The following is a 15,529-nucleotide window of genomic DNA, read 5'->3' on the forward strand; positions in this document are numbered from 1 at the left end:
AAAAGAAGGATTTTGGCCGGGAACGGAGTAATACTTCGAGTTAAGCGAGATCTTCGAGTTATCCGAGTTCAACTTAACGAAGTTTGGCTGTATATACATGTACCTGGCTACTTCGCTTTGAAATCATGAATTAATTGATGTTTTAATGGTTTGTTGTTTGCTGTAATATTGGCACTGTATCAACTATGGATGACCTTGAGATGACCTCGTGTGACCTACATTATACATCGTGTTTATCCTTTTACACTACGGTGACAAATACAGTTCATGATTAACTAATCTAAACTTGTATCATTCAGATGTTTCATACATCTAGTACTTGTCAGTTGTACAGGAGACTGAAAGTATAGAATGAACAACAGCACATTTTTTAATATTCCAAAAATTACTATCTGCAAATGTATTATTATCATTTTTTTTCATATTTGATAATCTTTAAATAACAATGCATGCACATTTTTCTATCCGGTGTATCGTATATAAATAAAATATTTAAAAGATCAAATTAAGATTATATATTATAATTTATCCTAGGACAATTATTTTTTTTTTTTAATTTTTTTTTTGTAATTTGTTTCACGTGAAGTCAACCTTCATATCAATATAACGCATTATTGTACTATGTATATGAACTTGCGGGTGAACAAGTATGCTCATTCGCAATACAAGTCCCGTTATCATCAAAAGGAATAGTGTTCATAAAACTATGAATGCAAGAACGTAACCTATTTGCGTTCATTTGACATGCACATTAAAATATGATGTTAAGTGTCTGTATAACCAGTGTCATTTTTGTATTTTCTGTGGTGTGACATCACTTTTTTTAACAATTGCTTAAAGTACTTCCACTTTTTATATTTTGCCAGTTCTTATATTTTACAATGAAAATTAAAGAATTTTCAAGGTGATTTTGTCTATCTTGTTCTTTGTGGCACTGCAAGCTTTTATCTGAGATAAGGGAGAAAGGGTTAAAAACAAGACCCAAACAAACAAACACACAGGCAAACAAACACACAAACGCACAAACACACAAACAAACAAACGCACAAACAAACACACAAACAAACAAACGCACCAACAAATGCATAAATTAACACACAAACGCACAAACACACAAACAAACAAACCAACGCACAAACAAACACAAAAACAAACGCACAAACAAACACACAAACGCACAAACACACAAACAAACAAACGCACAAACAAACACACAAACAAACGCACAAACAAACACACAAACGCACGAACACACAAACAAACAAACGCACAAACCAACGCACAAACACACAAACAAACAAACGCACAAACAAACACACAAACGCACAAACACACAAACAAACAAACGCAAAAACGAACACACAAACAAACGCACAAACAAACACACAAACGCACAAACAAACAAACGCACAAACAAACACACAAACAAACACACAAACAAACAAACACACAAACAAACAAACGCACAAACAAACACACAAACGCACAAACAAACAAACGCACAAACACACAAACAAACAAACAAACAAACACACAAACAAACAAACGCACAAACAAACACACAAAAGAACAAACAAGCACGAATCAATTGAAATAAATGAGTAAGTAGTGGAGACATTCGATTTCAGTTTACTAACTGTACATTTTCGTGACTCCTTGTTTCACATCGATATTCCTTTATCTGAAATGTTTAAGGTATTACTATCGAAGATGATGCAGTAGTAGAATTTGAAAACATTTAAGTAGTAACAGATACCAGTAGATCAATTTATTACATTTTTTCCAAAGAATTTTCGAAAATTATTTGTTTTATAAAGGAAATGTTTTTCACCAGTGAAATTCTTTGGCTGCCTCGTAATATTTTGCTATACAATGTAATAAACAGAATATCTAACAGTACCTTCAGTACCAAATATAATTCATTGGTGTAACAAATATTTAGATTTTTTTTCACGAGTGCGCAGAACTATCAAAATATTACCCACAATCGTGAAATTTGTTTGGTATTACTGAAGACACTGTTAGAAATCCTCTATTTATGATAACATTTTTACAGTATTACACATGTCCAATGTATACCATATATGTGCCGAGAAACTGAAGGCGCTGGCTTCGTCCGGATATTAATACCGTCATTTCCGGTATCCGTTTCCTTTTTTAGCATGTAAAGCCAAGACAACTATCATGTTTCTGGTTTTGTAGTACTAGTCATCCTATTTCAGAGCCGATGTAGGTGTTGTATAAAGTGTTTAATATAATTCAAGAGAAAACAAGGATCATGTTTATTCTGCAGTTGAGGACTTAGCACTGGATACGTTACGCTATTCCAACATGTGTGTGAATTTGTGTGCCAAGTCTAGAGTTTGAAATCCGGCTTGTGCTAGAATAAATAGATAAAAAAAAATCACCGTTTTAGAAAATGACTCGCAAGGAATATTTGTAACTGTATTTGATATTCCGCATGAGGCTTCGCATGCACAGAGACAATTCATCAAGAACTATATACTTATCTATAGCTTATTTGTTTTATTCTATAATTCTTCCATTCTGCAAAAATGCTGGAACGGACATGTGATGTGTTCAGAGGAATGGGAAAGTAACAAACCAATTTAGATAAGAGGTTTTTTGCGACCTTATTTCTTGAGGGTGGACTGTTGGATTACAGTACAGGGAACTCGAATTTTATAAATCTGAAATCTAGTCATGAGTTGGCGCCGCAGCAAAGGATCAGTAATTCTAAGAGACACGTCGCGTGACCGTCAGGGATATAAACGAGACATCCGGTCACTCACAAGGAAGAGCACATTCGGGAAAAGTTTCCGTATAGATGCGGAAGGACCAAAGCCATCTCCGGTCGTCGACGAGCCTAAACCGAAGTTCTGGAACCGTTGTGGAAACGTTTTCAGGAAGTTACAGTACAACCGGACTTATAGAATCCGTGTCTCATACAGCTTGTGTTTGGTATGGGTATACATGATATTGGTAAGTAATCCGAAAAAAATAATAATAATAAAAAAAAAAAAACAAAAAAAAACAAATAACAAAAAAACAAAAACAAAAACAAAAAAAACAAAGAATACCATATGATAATTAAATAACGAAACCATAATTCCTACTAAAGCTCGACAAAACGAGAAGAAAATATAATGGATATAAGAATCTGTATGTAAATCGCAGAAAAAGTCCAATGTTCCAATATAAACTAGCATACTGTGTATTGATAGACAAAAAAACAATGTAAACATCCCCTACTGGGCCCGCTGGCTACTTCACTGTAATGATTTACAAAGAGGTACCCTTACTCGTTAATTTATAACAATATATATATTATAATTCAAGAAAATGTAATGCAAGTATTCTGACAGGAAAGGAAAAAAAAAGCGAGATTTTCTTAAAACGATAACGGTGATCATAACCGTACAAGCATGAAACTAAAATTTGTTTCAGATGTTATGATGTTTTGATATTCATTGTTTGAGTTTTTATCACAAAAGCTCAAGGAACAAAGCTGCTAAAGAGCTGGCAAGGATTGTGAAGCTGCATCCTGACGCAACAACCCTGACCTTTGACCTTGTCGTAGATGTCATTGTCTTGTGTACTTGCGTAAAACCACTAAATTGCTCCGCTTGTACAAACCCAACCCCCTCATCTAGCAACCCGTCCCTGCTCGTTTTGCATACAGGCGATTAAAAACGAGATGTCAAATGTAAAACGTTCCCTTGGTATTCGTCAACCTATATATCTCTCAAAACACTGAAATATATTGGAATATCAAAACCATTATGGTCAGGTAGCAAATTTGCTTTTCACTTGAGCAGCCGGGGTTCGATTCCACGATCGTACGTGTAAAGGTGTATCATGTCAAATGTTCGACCACATGAGTTTCCATCGCTGAGAAAAGTGGAAAACATGTGAAAATCAGAAAAAAACATTAAAAAAAAGGAAAATCTAGATAAATCACAATCGGATTACACGGTGGAAAGTTTGATAAAGAAGCCATATAGGGACGTCACGTCTCTTTTATTAATGAACACCACCGTGACCAAGGTCGTTCAATTTATCTCCAAAATATTTTCAACGTGAGATATTTTATGTTAAAATGTATCAATGAATTATTAAAATATTTTATCAAATACATTCAAAATGTATGATGAAATATATCAATGAGTTTTTAGAATATTTTATCAAATACTCAAAATTTTAAATAATTCTATAAATAATCTTTAGCATATTCCTTTCATATCAATATTACTTTTTCAACAGGGATGGACGACTGGACAACTGGGGCCGATTCTATTAGATCTGTCCTTAATAACGGGCGTCAGCCTAGAGGCCACCTCCACATACATCATCATCATTGGAGTTGGCTACATCCTTGGCTCGTTCCTAGGCGGTATGGTGTATGAGAGATTGAGTCGACCTTTGACCCTATTTTTTACCTGTCTGATCCTAGCTGGGTTCGAGTTCAGCATACCTTACTGTAGGCAGTATTGGATTATGATGATAATCCTGTTCCTCAATGGCGCGTGCGAGGGCGTAATCGACACAGGTAAATATCACATATTTATGGTGGCCGGTTAGGGCCACCCCGTAATCTCGCGAACTCGCAATCTCAAACTAAAGTCGAGGTCGTGAGGTCGCAAGGCTACGAGGCGAGACGCAAGGCGAGGTCGCGAGATCGCGAGATTGCGAGGCGAGGCGGGGCACGAGCTGGCGAGGCGATGAACCTCGCGACCTCGCCCCTCGCGATCTCGCGATCTCGCGACCTCGCCTCGCAACCCCGACTTTAGGTCGAGGTTGCGAGATTACGAGGCGGCCCTAACCGGCCACCATACATTTTCGTTCATGAACATATTTTTGCATGTTGAATTTTGGAAGCTTACAGTTCACTATTAGAATTCCTGAGGCACTGGGCATATTATACAATAAACCAAGTTTGTCCTTAATTTTCAAGTGTTGTCGTCGATAGGGCAGAGGACGTTTACCCTTCCGGACTATCTGGTCTTACAGTTCCTGTACTATTTCAGCTGTATACATTTTAATCTATATTTCATTTATATTTTTTCCTGGTTTCATAAAATCTGAGTGAAAACTACTTTGTGGATTTTCCATATACATGTTACCATTCTCTATTAATTCTTGATTCATATAGTATATGACTTTTTTCTGATTACAGTGGCCAATACCGAAATGGTTTCGCTTTGGGGAAAATCTATCGAGTCCTGGATGCAGGGGATGTATTTTATGTTTGCTGTAGGAGCTGTGATTTCTCCACTAGTTACCGCCCCTTTCCTGGCACCGGAAATCACCGTTACTCTGACCGGAAGTCAGTATGGCTCTGCATCAGGAACGATATTCACCCTTTATGACGGAACACAATCTAAGATATACCTGGTATATATCATCAACGCTTGCCTAGTTTTGATTGCAGCCGCGTTCTTCTTTTATCAGTGTATTAAAAACTCCATCTTCTTACACGGTTTAAGCTTACCCATCAACGATGTCGATCACGGCAGGCCCTTGTCTAAGAGAGAAAAGGCACTCATTTTAATCAATATGGGATTCCTTTGTTTCATTTACACTGCTATTGAGGAAACATTCTCCGAATTTCTCACTATATTTTGTGTCACACATATGGGCATGACAAAGGTAGAGGGATCCGAAGCAACCTCTATATTCTTTGCAGCATTCGGAATATCTCGGTTTATAGGTATATTCCTAGTAACACAACTGAACCCCGTGCGTCTAGTATGTTTTTATTGTGTCATGCTAATTATGTCGTTTGTCGGTTTGACGTTGGCTGGATTATACTCGCACGTGATTGGTATCTGGCTGTTTTCGCCTTTAATTGGGGTAGGCCTGTCAATCATCTACCCGATACTTTATACGTGGACGGATGAAAACTTTATACATATCACAGGTAAAATCACTGCCTACTTAATCATAATGGCGTCTATTGGCGGAATGGTCAACCCTGCGTTGCTAGGATACCTAATAGAAGAAAGAACCCCAATGTGGTTTTGCTATCTCCTACTCATAGAGAGTCTTATTTTCCTTCTTTTCTACGATGCTGGCTTGTTACTGTCGCGGTGGATCGCATCCAAACCTAATATACGGCGATTGAACAACTCTGAGGTTGAGATGGACACAATAAAGGAAAACTTTGGGCTGGATCAAAGATGTGAGCCTTCTATCGGAAGTTTTGATAGAATGTCTCCCCCACCGGTAGATAACACCGGGTTAAATGCTAATATTAGGCTGTCGTCTGTGAAATCGTCAAGGCAGTCTTCTGAGCAGCAGAAAATGGATACAATCACGGAGGGAAAAGGCGGATCGACAGATGTCATTGTCACGTCCGCGGAAGTGCCATCGACTTCAACACAAGGAAGCGACAAGACACAGGAAGGGTCACAAGAAAATTCAACTGCTTTGTCAAACATTTCACAAACCATGAATTCGGAAGGAATTGAAGAGCCATCAATGGGATGGACTAATGAAGGTAATGTTTCGACGAAAATGTCCGATACATCAAATGATCTACAAAAAGAGGGGCAACAACCGGAAGTAGTTGTTAAAGCTGAAAGCCCGGAAGCGGAAGTAGGTGGCGCAGTATCCACAAATGACTCCCTTCCTACGAGCACCAGCAATTCATCTTTAGACAAATTAGAAACTATCGTTTGATATTAACGGATGTGTAAAAAAAATCAGACAGAAAAGGACTGTGGTATTTATATAGATTATTATATCATGTATTCGTATTTTTTTCTTGAAATTTGGACAATAACATACTACCATTTATTGTTGCCGAACATGATTACCTTGCAAATATTTGAATCTGATATATTTCAATTTAAACATTTTGATATTTGTAATATTAGCATATATGTATATAGACTTTATTTATGTATATAACTGACAGCGGCAGTTATTGATTTAGAATTGTTATTTTTATTAATATAATCATTATTCTAGATTAGCATATACAGGTATATATAGCCTTATAAATACATATATAGATATATATGTGTCCGCCTCTGTAATCTGGTGTCGATTCTCTGTTCTTTATGCGATATACTGAAATAATTATATATACTATCAGAGTGGATGTCTATGGGAATGCTTCTTTATTCTATATATATACGTTACTAATGTAATTCTATATAGAGTAAGTGCATATTGGAATGCTTCTCTTTTCTCTGTGATTTAAGTTTCTAATTCTATAGCATGAAAGAGGATTTATATCTTATATAATTCTACATTATCAGAGTGGATGTCTATATTATATAATTCTATATTATCAGAGTGAATGTCTATCTTATATAATTCTACATTATCAGAGTGAATGTCTATATTATATAATTCTATATTATCAGAGTGAATGTCTATCTTATATAATTCTATATTATCAGAGTGAATGTCTATATTATATAATTCTACATTATCAGATTGAATGTCTATCTTATCTAATTCTATATTATCAGAGAGGATGTCTATATTATATAATTCTATATTATCAGAGTGAATGTCTATATTAAATAATTCTACATTATCAGATTGAATGTCTATCTTATCTAATTCTACATTATCAGAGAGGATGTCTATGAAAATGCTTCTGATGTTTTTATTATTATTATTATTTATTTTTTGATGGTTTGTAATATTTTGACATGTTGATTATCTCCTTTTCCTAGTATATAGAAAACTCTACCTTTTGAAATAGAGGCTGTTTCACGCTATGACTGTACAGCTGAGCTAAATTTCTTACTCTAAGTGTATACAATACACTAGATTCCCCGGAAATTAAGTATCCGTTCCGTTAGTCAGAGCTCTTCAATTTATCCAGTAATAATTTCTCTGTTTAGATTTGTATTTTTATCAATCTTAATTTTGAAGAGAACACTTTTCGTCTTTCCTTTCACATTCTTTATTACATTGTCTATAAGTGACATATCTAATGTTGTACCGGCATTCGATGATTGTGTATTAATTTACATGAATGTATATTCAAAATACGCAAGATGTGTTTTGATATAATAAGAATTTAAGTATTAATCTTTATTATTTTAGATACTATCCATTAACCTCTATCCAACTACAAAACTTGTAAGTCATTAAAAACACGATCATTAAATATTTTGCAATGTTATCACGACCGTGTAAAATAATACCTATTAACCCCATTAAACGACAAAAAAAGTGTTAGTTGTTTATTAAAAAAACATGACCGACAATTATACCTCAATGCTATCACGTCAATGAGTTTTGATTATTCTTATTGACTTATAATTACCTCTGATTTCACTCAAGATAAGTCAACGCAAAACATGTACTTGTGACAGATGTAGCTAAACCATAATTTGTAATTAACATTAATGACAATTAAACAGTATAATATATATGTTGATCCTATACCTGTATACGTGATTTATGTGTACATAGAAAATCAATCAGATATAACTTACTTTCCGGTTTGTACATTAATGAGTTTCCTGGTTAAGTCTTCAGTATGACAACAGATATAGCCAATACACAGAGTACGCCTTCCTTTATCAGGTTCGTACCAGTTGAACTGAATAGGTGCGAGATCATAAAATGGAACACAATTAAATATCTAGTGAGATTCCAAGATGGCGGTCGTCTCTACAAAATATCCGTTTCAGACATATAATAAGCTATTATTTCTCTCTGTTTACAATGTAATGAATGTAAAATTAATACTTTAATATTTTCGTCGTAAATTCACATGTATCGTTTATACAATTTTATCGCAAACGAAAATGTCTGCCTCGTTTTTAACAAAATGTAGATTATACACATGGCAAATGAGGTATCACAGATCCGCCATCTTGGATACAAGTGACATGTTTCAGGAAACGAACCACGTAAACCGGTTCGGTTCTTCTGGTACGCTGTGTTCCATTACGAATACAACAGATTCGTGCCGGTACAACTGGTACGAACCCGATATTGGAAAGCACGGCGAGCGAATATCAATTTAGAACCTGCCATAAAAATCAATGTTATTGCCGCTTTACCTGATTTTGTTGTTCTCTTGTTTTTTTCATTATTATTTTTTTACTACGAGTAAACTATTACATTCTGTGGAAAATAACATTTGGAAGGTGATTTTATTTTGCGTTATTTTCAAAGAGGGAGTCAAAATAGAATATAAATACTCCATTCTGTATTTTCATCAAAACGCGGGCTAAAATAATTGATACAGACATTACCCCGTGAAATTTGGAATTTATACCTTAACTTATACATATCATTATGTATTTCCCTCTTTGATAGGAAAAAACTACACGTTTTATTTCAATTTGCGAATTTTTAAGGGATATTAAATTTGTTCGGCAATTTTTACATTCTTTAGCAAGTCTCAACAATCATATAGATAAATTATAAATCCCATTGAAGAAGAAACGACAAATAAACGATATCCTTTCCAAGGTACATATCAAATAAATACATGAATTTAAAACTGTGTAATAAATGTAGAAAGCCATGTCTTTTTTGACAATCTAATCATCCTGGTCATTTAATGTCTAGCGTTTTATTATTTAGAATATAGATACATAATTCAATTTTGTATGAAACACGCATTTTCATTGGCTGAAATAATTCTGTTATAACTCCATAACAAAATTTTTGATGTTGCGAAATGTAACGTCATTTTTGATTGGCTGATGACGTTGCGTAATAATTTCTCACAGAAAAGAGTTCGCCAAAGAAAGTGAAATATCTTGGTGTGTATAAGACGAAATTAAATTATAAGAATTAACATTAATTATTTTTTTCTGTTATACAGTCATAACATAAAAAAAACGAGTGTACTCTCTTCATAAACCGCTTCGCGGTTTATTTAGAGTACACTCCAGTTTTTTCTGTTTTGACTGTATAACAGAAAAAATAATTGATGATAATCCTTAAATATTTAATCAATTTAGAAACTGAACATGACGTCGTGCTTCTTTAGGAAACAATCAAATAGAAAAAAAATGTGCCTTTTGTTACATCAAGAGGCCCCGGATGTTGGGGAAGAATGCCTGATGAATATGTCCCTTTATGACCATGTATATCCATTATCAGGAATAAACATCATAATGTTTTGTAGGATGTAAACACAACGGTTTGACTCTCCTATTTGTCAATATAACTCATTTGATAAGAACTCTAATATTAATTAAAATATGTGAAGATCATATGTAACAAAAACATCAATTGTCAAATATGGATTATAATAAAACAAAGAACGGCATTTTGTGTTTTGTTTTATTCTGCTTTAGTGATATAATTCATTGCGTTGTTTTCATTTCATTTATTTCGGCTGTGCCGTTCCTACGAAATGTCTCCATTTAAGTTCTTCTTGACAAATGTGGACAATTCATCTGCAAATTAAATGAATATCGCTTAGTAACTTGTCAATGAATTAGATGGATATTAAAATAATTATAGATATAATTATGTACAAAAGTAATAGATACTGTTATAGTTTTTAGTTAGACCTATTGCTAGCGTAAGGGTAAGACTGACTAAGCGCATTGCTAACTATGTGGATACACAGACATAGTATCTGTTTATAGGTATAAATAAAAGACAACCTTCCCTTTATTTCTGTCCTATTTTTATGTATATATATACATTTTTTAAAGACCAGAAAACCAGTAAAGGCTAAAAAAACACGTTGGTATTATCATAGTTATTCTGAAAATCCGTGACTAAAAATGATTGTTCTTTCATTATATCGTTTTACCAATATCATATATAAAAAAGGAAATCACTCAATTTTGTTCAATACATGTACCTGTTTCTCAAATACAATGCTACTTTCTTTAATGTTTTAGCGATTCGTAAATAGACAAATCAATTGTTTAAATATTTCTTGAATATCAACAACAATAAAGGGAAGATGATTATATTGATATCAAATGAACAACAACACATTTTACAGTTTCCATGACAACAATTACATGCAAACAAATTTCACAAATGAAACATTTAAAACTTAACCAATACATTATGTTATTCTAGTTCCGAGAACTCTTTATACTCACTGTGTGTCAGTTTAATCCCAATCAAAGGCATCTGGAGTGTCCCACTCGGGATACTGCCATAACATGGGGCGACGGCGGTAATAGTAGTGCGGGTCCTGTCCGAAGTACCATGCATTGACCTCTGCAAAGGGAGATAACTCCTCGCTTTGATAACACATTAACGTATTTCGGCGATATTCAATCAAATTTTTGGCATTTAACATGAATTGGTATTATGTTTTTTTCGTATAATACTGGAATAGATCAGATCTTTTCTATCGATAAGTATGATGTCGACATATTAATATATATGATAAAAATCCAAATAATGTTTTTTTAACCAAAATTAGTATTAAGAAATAAAATCATACAAATATTAAATATTCTTATTATTGTTATTAAGTAGCAATCAAGGACAATTAAACTTACATCAGTGGGGGCGATACATATCGTATAATATATATGTTATAGATAGCGTAGCTGTCAACGTCAAGGAAAATTTAGATGTTATAGATAGCGTAGCTGACATTAAGGAAAATTAAGATATTATCGATAGCGAAGCTGACATTAAGGAAAATTAAGATGTTATCGATAGCGAAGCTGACATTAAGGAAAATTAAGATGTTATAGATAGCGTAGCTGACAACACCAAGGAAAATTTAGATGTTATCAATAGCGAAGCTTATATGTGTGAGGTTAATCTATCTTAAATATATATGTCATTAATGGCGAAGCTGACATCTGTGGGGGGGGGGGGGGGGGGGGGGGGGGGGGGGGGGGGGGGGGGATTAATCTAATAAATGTAGATGGTATTGATGGCGTTGCGGGCATCTGTGTTTTTTTTATATCTAATAAATGTAGATGGTATTGAAATCGTAGCTTTCATGTATGAGAATGATGTTTCTAAATAATGTAAATGGTATGGATTGTGTAGCTAACATTTTTTAGAGTGGTTTATTTAATAAATGTAGAAGTTATTGACAGTGTAGCTTTAATCTGTGAGGGTGATTTATCCAATAAATGTAGTTGTTATTAAAGGCGTATGTAACAGGTTAAATGTGGCCTTGAGAAATTATTGGAAATTAAAATAAAGATATCAAAAACTTACCAGACAGACAGAGGATCACTGAAAAAAAAAAAAGATAAGTTCATGTTTCCGTGAAGGTGACCGATGGTGTCGAAGGGTGCTCAAGGTTTATGTTAACGTTAGTCATCAGTCATTAATTAATCATATGCATTAGTATACTAGAGCGACCAAATCAAGTTTACATTCATTAACCAATTAAGCAAAATTTACACCACAACTTATTAAAGCATTACTTGTAATGACTTGGAGTATGGACTTTAAGACTTAACGTTTGTTTTCTCTAAAAAGCACAGAATAGAAATATATATGTTGATGTCCATTGACCCCATTGTTTTAAAGTTCTGTATCCAATGGCACGAGTGTTATTTAATGATTAAATGTTTTACGGCGATCTATATGTATTACGTGTCACTTTGAACGCAATCAGTATTTTTTTTGTGTGTGTAATATGATACACGATGATGTAACACAATTGGAGATTGCATTTTGATGTCATTCCCCCTGGGATGATGACATTATTATGTAATGGAGGTATGTGATTTGAATTTATTTGATTGTAAAGAGAGACGAGTAACGTACAACATCTATCTGTTAATGTAACGTTCTATGTTTCATTTCAGAGTTGCCTTGACATCAACAGCAGATTTAAGTCTGCGTCACGTAAACGTTTGTAGACAATAGCTTGTACTTTCATGTGGATGTGACCCAACATTGCATAGTTACACATGTCGTCGCCCACTTTCACATAGAAAGTTTTCGTCTCAAGCCTGCTCTACCTTTATTACATGTCTAATGGTATCTACCACGCATTAAGTGTTTGATCTTTACCTGTTAAGTACGATAGATGGTATCGCCCACATACTATGTCTAGCCTACACAGATTATACTGGTGATCTTGCTGTTTCTCTTTGTAGGTTAGCCGTTCATACGCATTACCCTTTCGTGCGTGACTTCCGCTCTTGTTTCAACCACAATGGGTTTTAACTCAATTTGCTGTTTAAGTTTTTCTTTTAATATCTGTCGCTCATATACAGTAGAGGGACTATATCTTTGAGATTTGAACTCAGGGTCAATAAACTGTAAATGCTAATTTTAAATTTGTCAATTTGCTTCTAGCCGAAGTGTTATGTAAAAAGCATTTATTTTAATTGCCAAATATATCACCGGAGTGATGATTTTTTTTTTTTTTTTTTTTACTTTTCTCGTTCTTGGGCTATCGTGTTAAGCTGGCTTTAATTGATCAACATATAACCTGTTTCATTTTGCATTTTTAAACAGTTATTAAAATCAAATGTATATTGATAATATAAAAGTTACATCAATATATTTTTCAGAGTTTCAGACTGATTTAAATTCACATGTTGTGATTTTATAATTACTTCTTACGTAGCGGTACCTCTAATCCATGCATACGAAATAAACTATTAAAATCAAATAGTAAGTATTTATTGCCAACTAGTCTTCTGAAACAAAACATTTAAGATATGGGTTTAATCACTACATATATTGTAATTTACATACGAGGTATATTTCAGCGTTCGCCGCGAAATATAACAAACCAATTAAAATATACACAGAAAGCATATCATAACAAAAAAATAGCAAAAATAAAACCAAAGCAAAAGACAAAGAAACAAACAAACAAAACCCCTTAAAAAACAAACAAAAATTAAAAAAAGAAAGAAACATCGAACAGAAAATTTTGAACTATGGCTTCTTAATTAATATCAATTACAACTGTATCAATAAAAGTTTTGAAATGCAGCTTGTTGCTGATGTTACGGTGAGAGAATGACAAATTTGTGTGAACAGATTAACCTTCACATTAATTGTAAATGGTTAATGCATCTGTCAAAGTTGATTTTGATTTCCTTAAAAATGAGAATTACAAACGTAATAGGAGCATTGTGTCAGAGTCTATACAATATATTTTGTATTGAAATCACGATTTATTTTATTAGGTCACATGTCATATGTACCAGGTAACGAGATGTCGATTTAGACCAGAATCATTCGTCACAAAAAGTATCGTTAAATGACAAAGAAGGAAATGCATACACATATTCAAACTCGCGACTGTCCACTGATAGCGTTGTTATATATCTATAAGTCGTTGAATCTGACATCTATACTTATTTGTTTACCTGATGTTAGATATTTATATATGTTTTATGTAGTAGTTTTTATAAAAATAACGATTACAAAAAAGTGAAATCATTTGTTTTGTCTAAATGTCGTATTGCCAGTCACATAGCTTTAAAAAGTGACACTTTCCGTCCTTGGTATTGTCAATCTCGTAACATTTAAATTTACGGCATCTGTCCTTGGTATTGCAAATCTCCTATCTTTAAAAAGTGACGTCATCCGTCCTTGGTATTGCCAGTTATCTAAGGAAAAAATGTTACACTATTCGCCCATTGGTATTGCAAGTTTACTAATTTAAAGTGACGTCATTTTTCCTTGGTATTGCGAGTTTCCTAACTTAGAAAGTGAAGTTTTCTTGGTGTTGTAAAACTTAAGGAATAAATTTGAATTGAATTGAATTGAATCAGCTCCCTATTTTAAAAAAAATGACACCGTCCTTCTCCTATGCATGTCAATACTTCTGAATACATTTTCGGATAAACAATTGTATTTATACAACACTGCAGCATACAATGAAACAGAATAATACATGTCAGTTATAAATACCTATCTTCTTTAGATTTATCAATATCTATTGTTAAGGTTTCCGTACGTTGTCTTTACTAAAGAAATAAGTTTTACATATCGAATATCCTACTGGTGTCCAAATTATAAATGGCAGAGCGCATAACCTATCGAAATGAATCTTATCAATACAGTACTTCTAGATCAAAAACAGCGTACATACATAATCGTAAAACTTAACCTGGCATAGTGTGTATGTCTGCAAACGATAAACAGTTGAAACACAACTTGTCGTTCGAATTAGAAACTTAATTGTCATCTCTATTTAAAATCTACAGAAGATGCAAGGTTTGATACAAAGTAATATTTGAAATTAAAAATGATATTTTACTTACCAAGAATGCATAACACCGCTATAAGATAAGTGTTTTGCAGCATGATTACCGCTGTCAATGGCGACGAATCTGCGTGACCCGGAAAACTGAGATAACCGGTCTGAGAGAGGCTTATATACGCCACACAGGTAAACGAGATCAATAAATCGTTTTGTAACACCAGGAACAAACACTTTAATCAAACATTTATATTCAAATCGGGTTTAACTACGTCTGTAACTATTGGTTATTACAATGTCTAACAGACAAAAAAAAAATAAAAAAAATAAAATTAGAGAAGATTCATTGTGGTTAGTTTAACATATTCATTTCGTTTCTATAACAATAAATTGAATTTTACATGTTCATATTCAAAAGTGATTTAC

At 33.6% G+C, this 15,529-nt stretch overlaps 1 long non-coding RNA gene across 1 annotated transcript; it reads right to left on the bottom strand.

Annotated features, from left to right (window-relative positions):
- Positions 1 to 10,254: 10,254 nt before the first annotated feature.
- LOC117314979 lies at positions 10,255 to 15,281 on the bottom strand. Its single transcript, XR_004529651.1, has 4 exons — positions 15,165 to 15,281; positions 12,142 to 12,159; positions 11,055 to 11,175; positions 10,255 to 10,388 (listed from the first exon to the last, which is right to left on the bottom strand). It is a non-coding gene; the product is annotated as an uncharacterized LOC117314979 (long non-coding RNA).
- Between the last annotated feature and the right edge of the window lie 248 nt (positions 15,282 to 15,529).

Source organism: Pecten maximus, chromosome 17, assembly GCF_902652985.1.
Source record: "Pecten maximus chromosome 17, xPecMax1.1, whole genome shotgun sequence".
In the NCBI taxonomy this organism is placed as follows: Eukaryota; Metazoa; Mollusca; class Bivalvia; order Pectinida; family Pectinidae; genus Pecten; species Pecten maximus.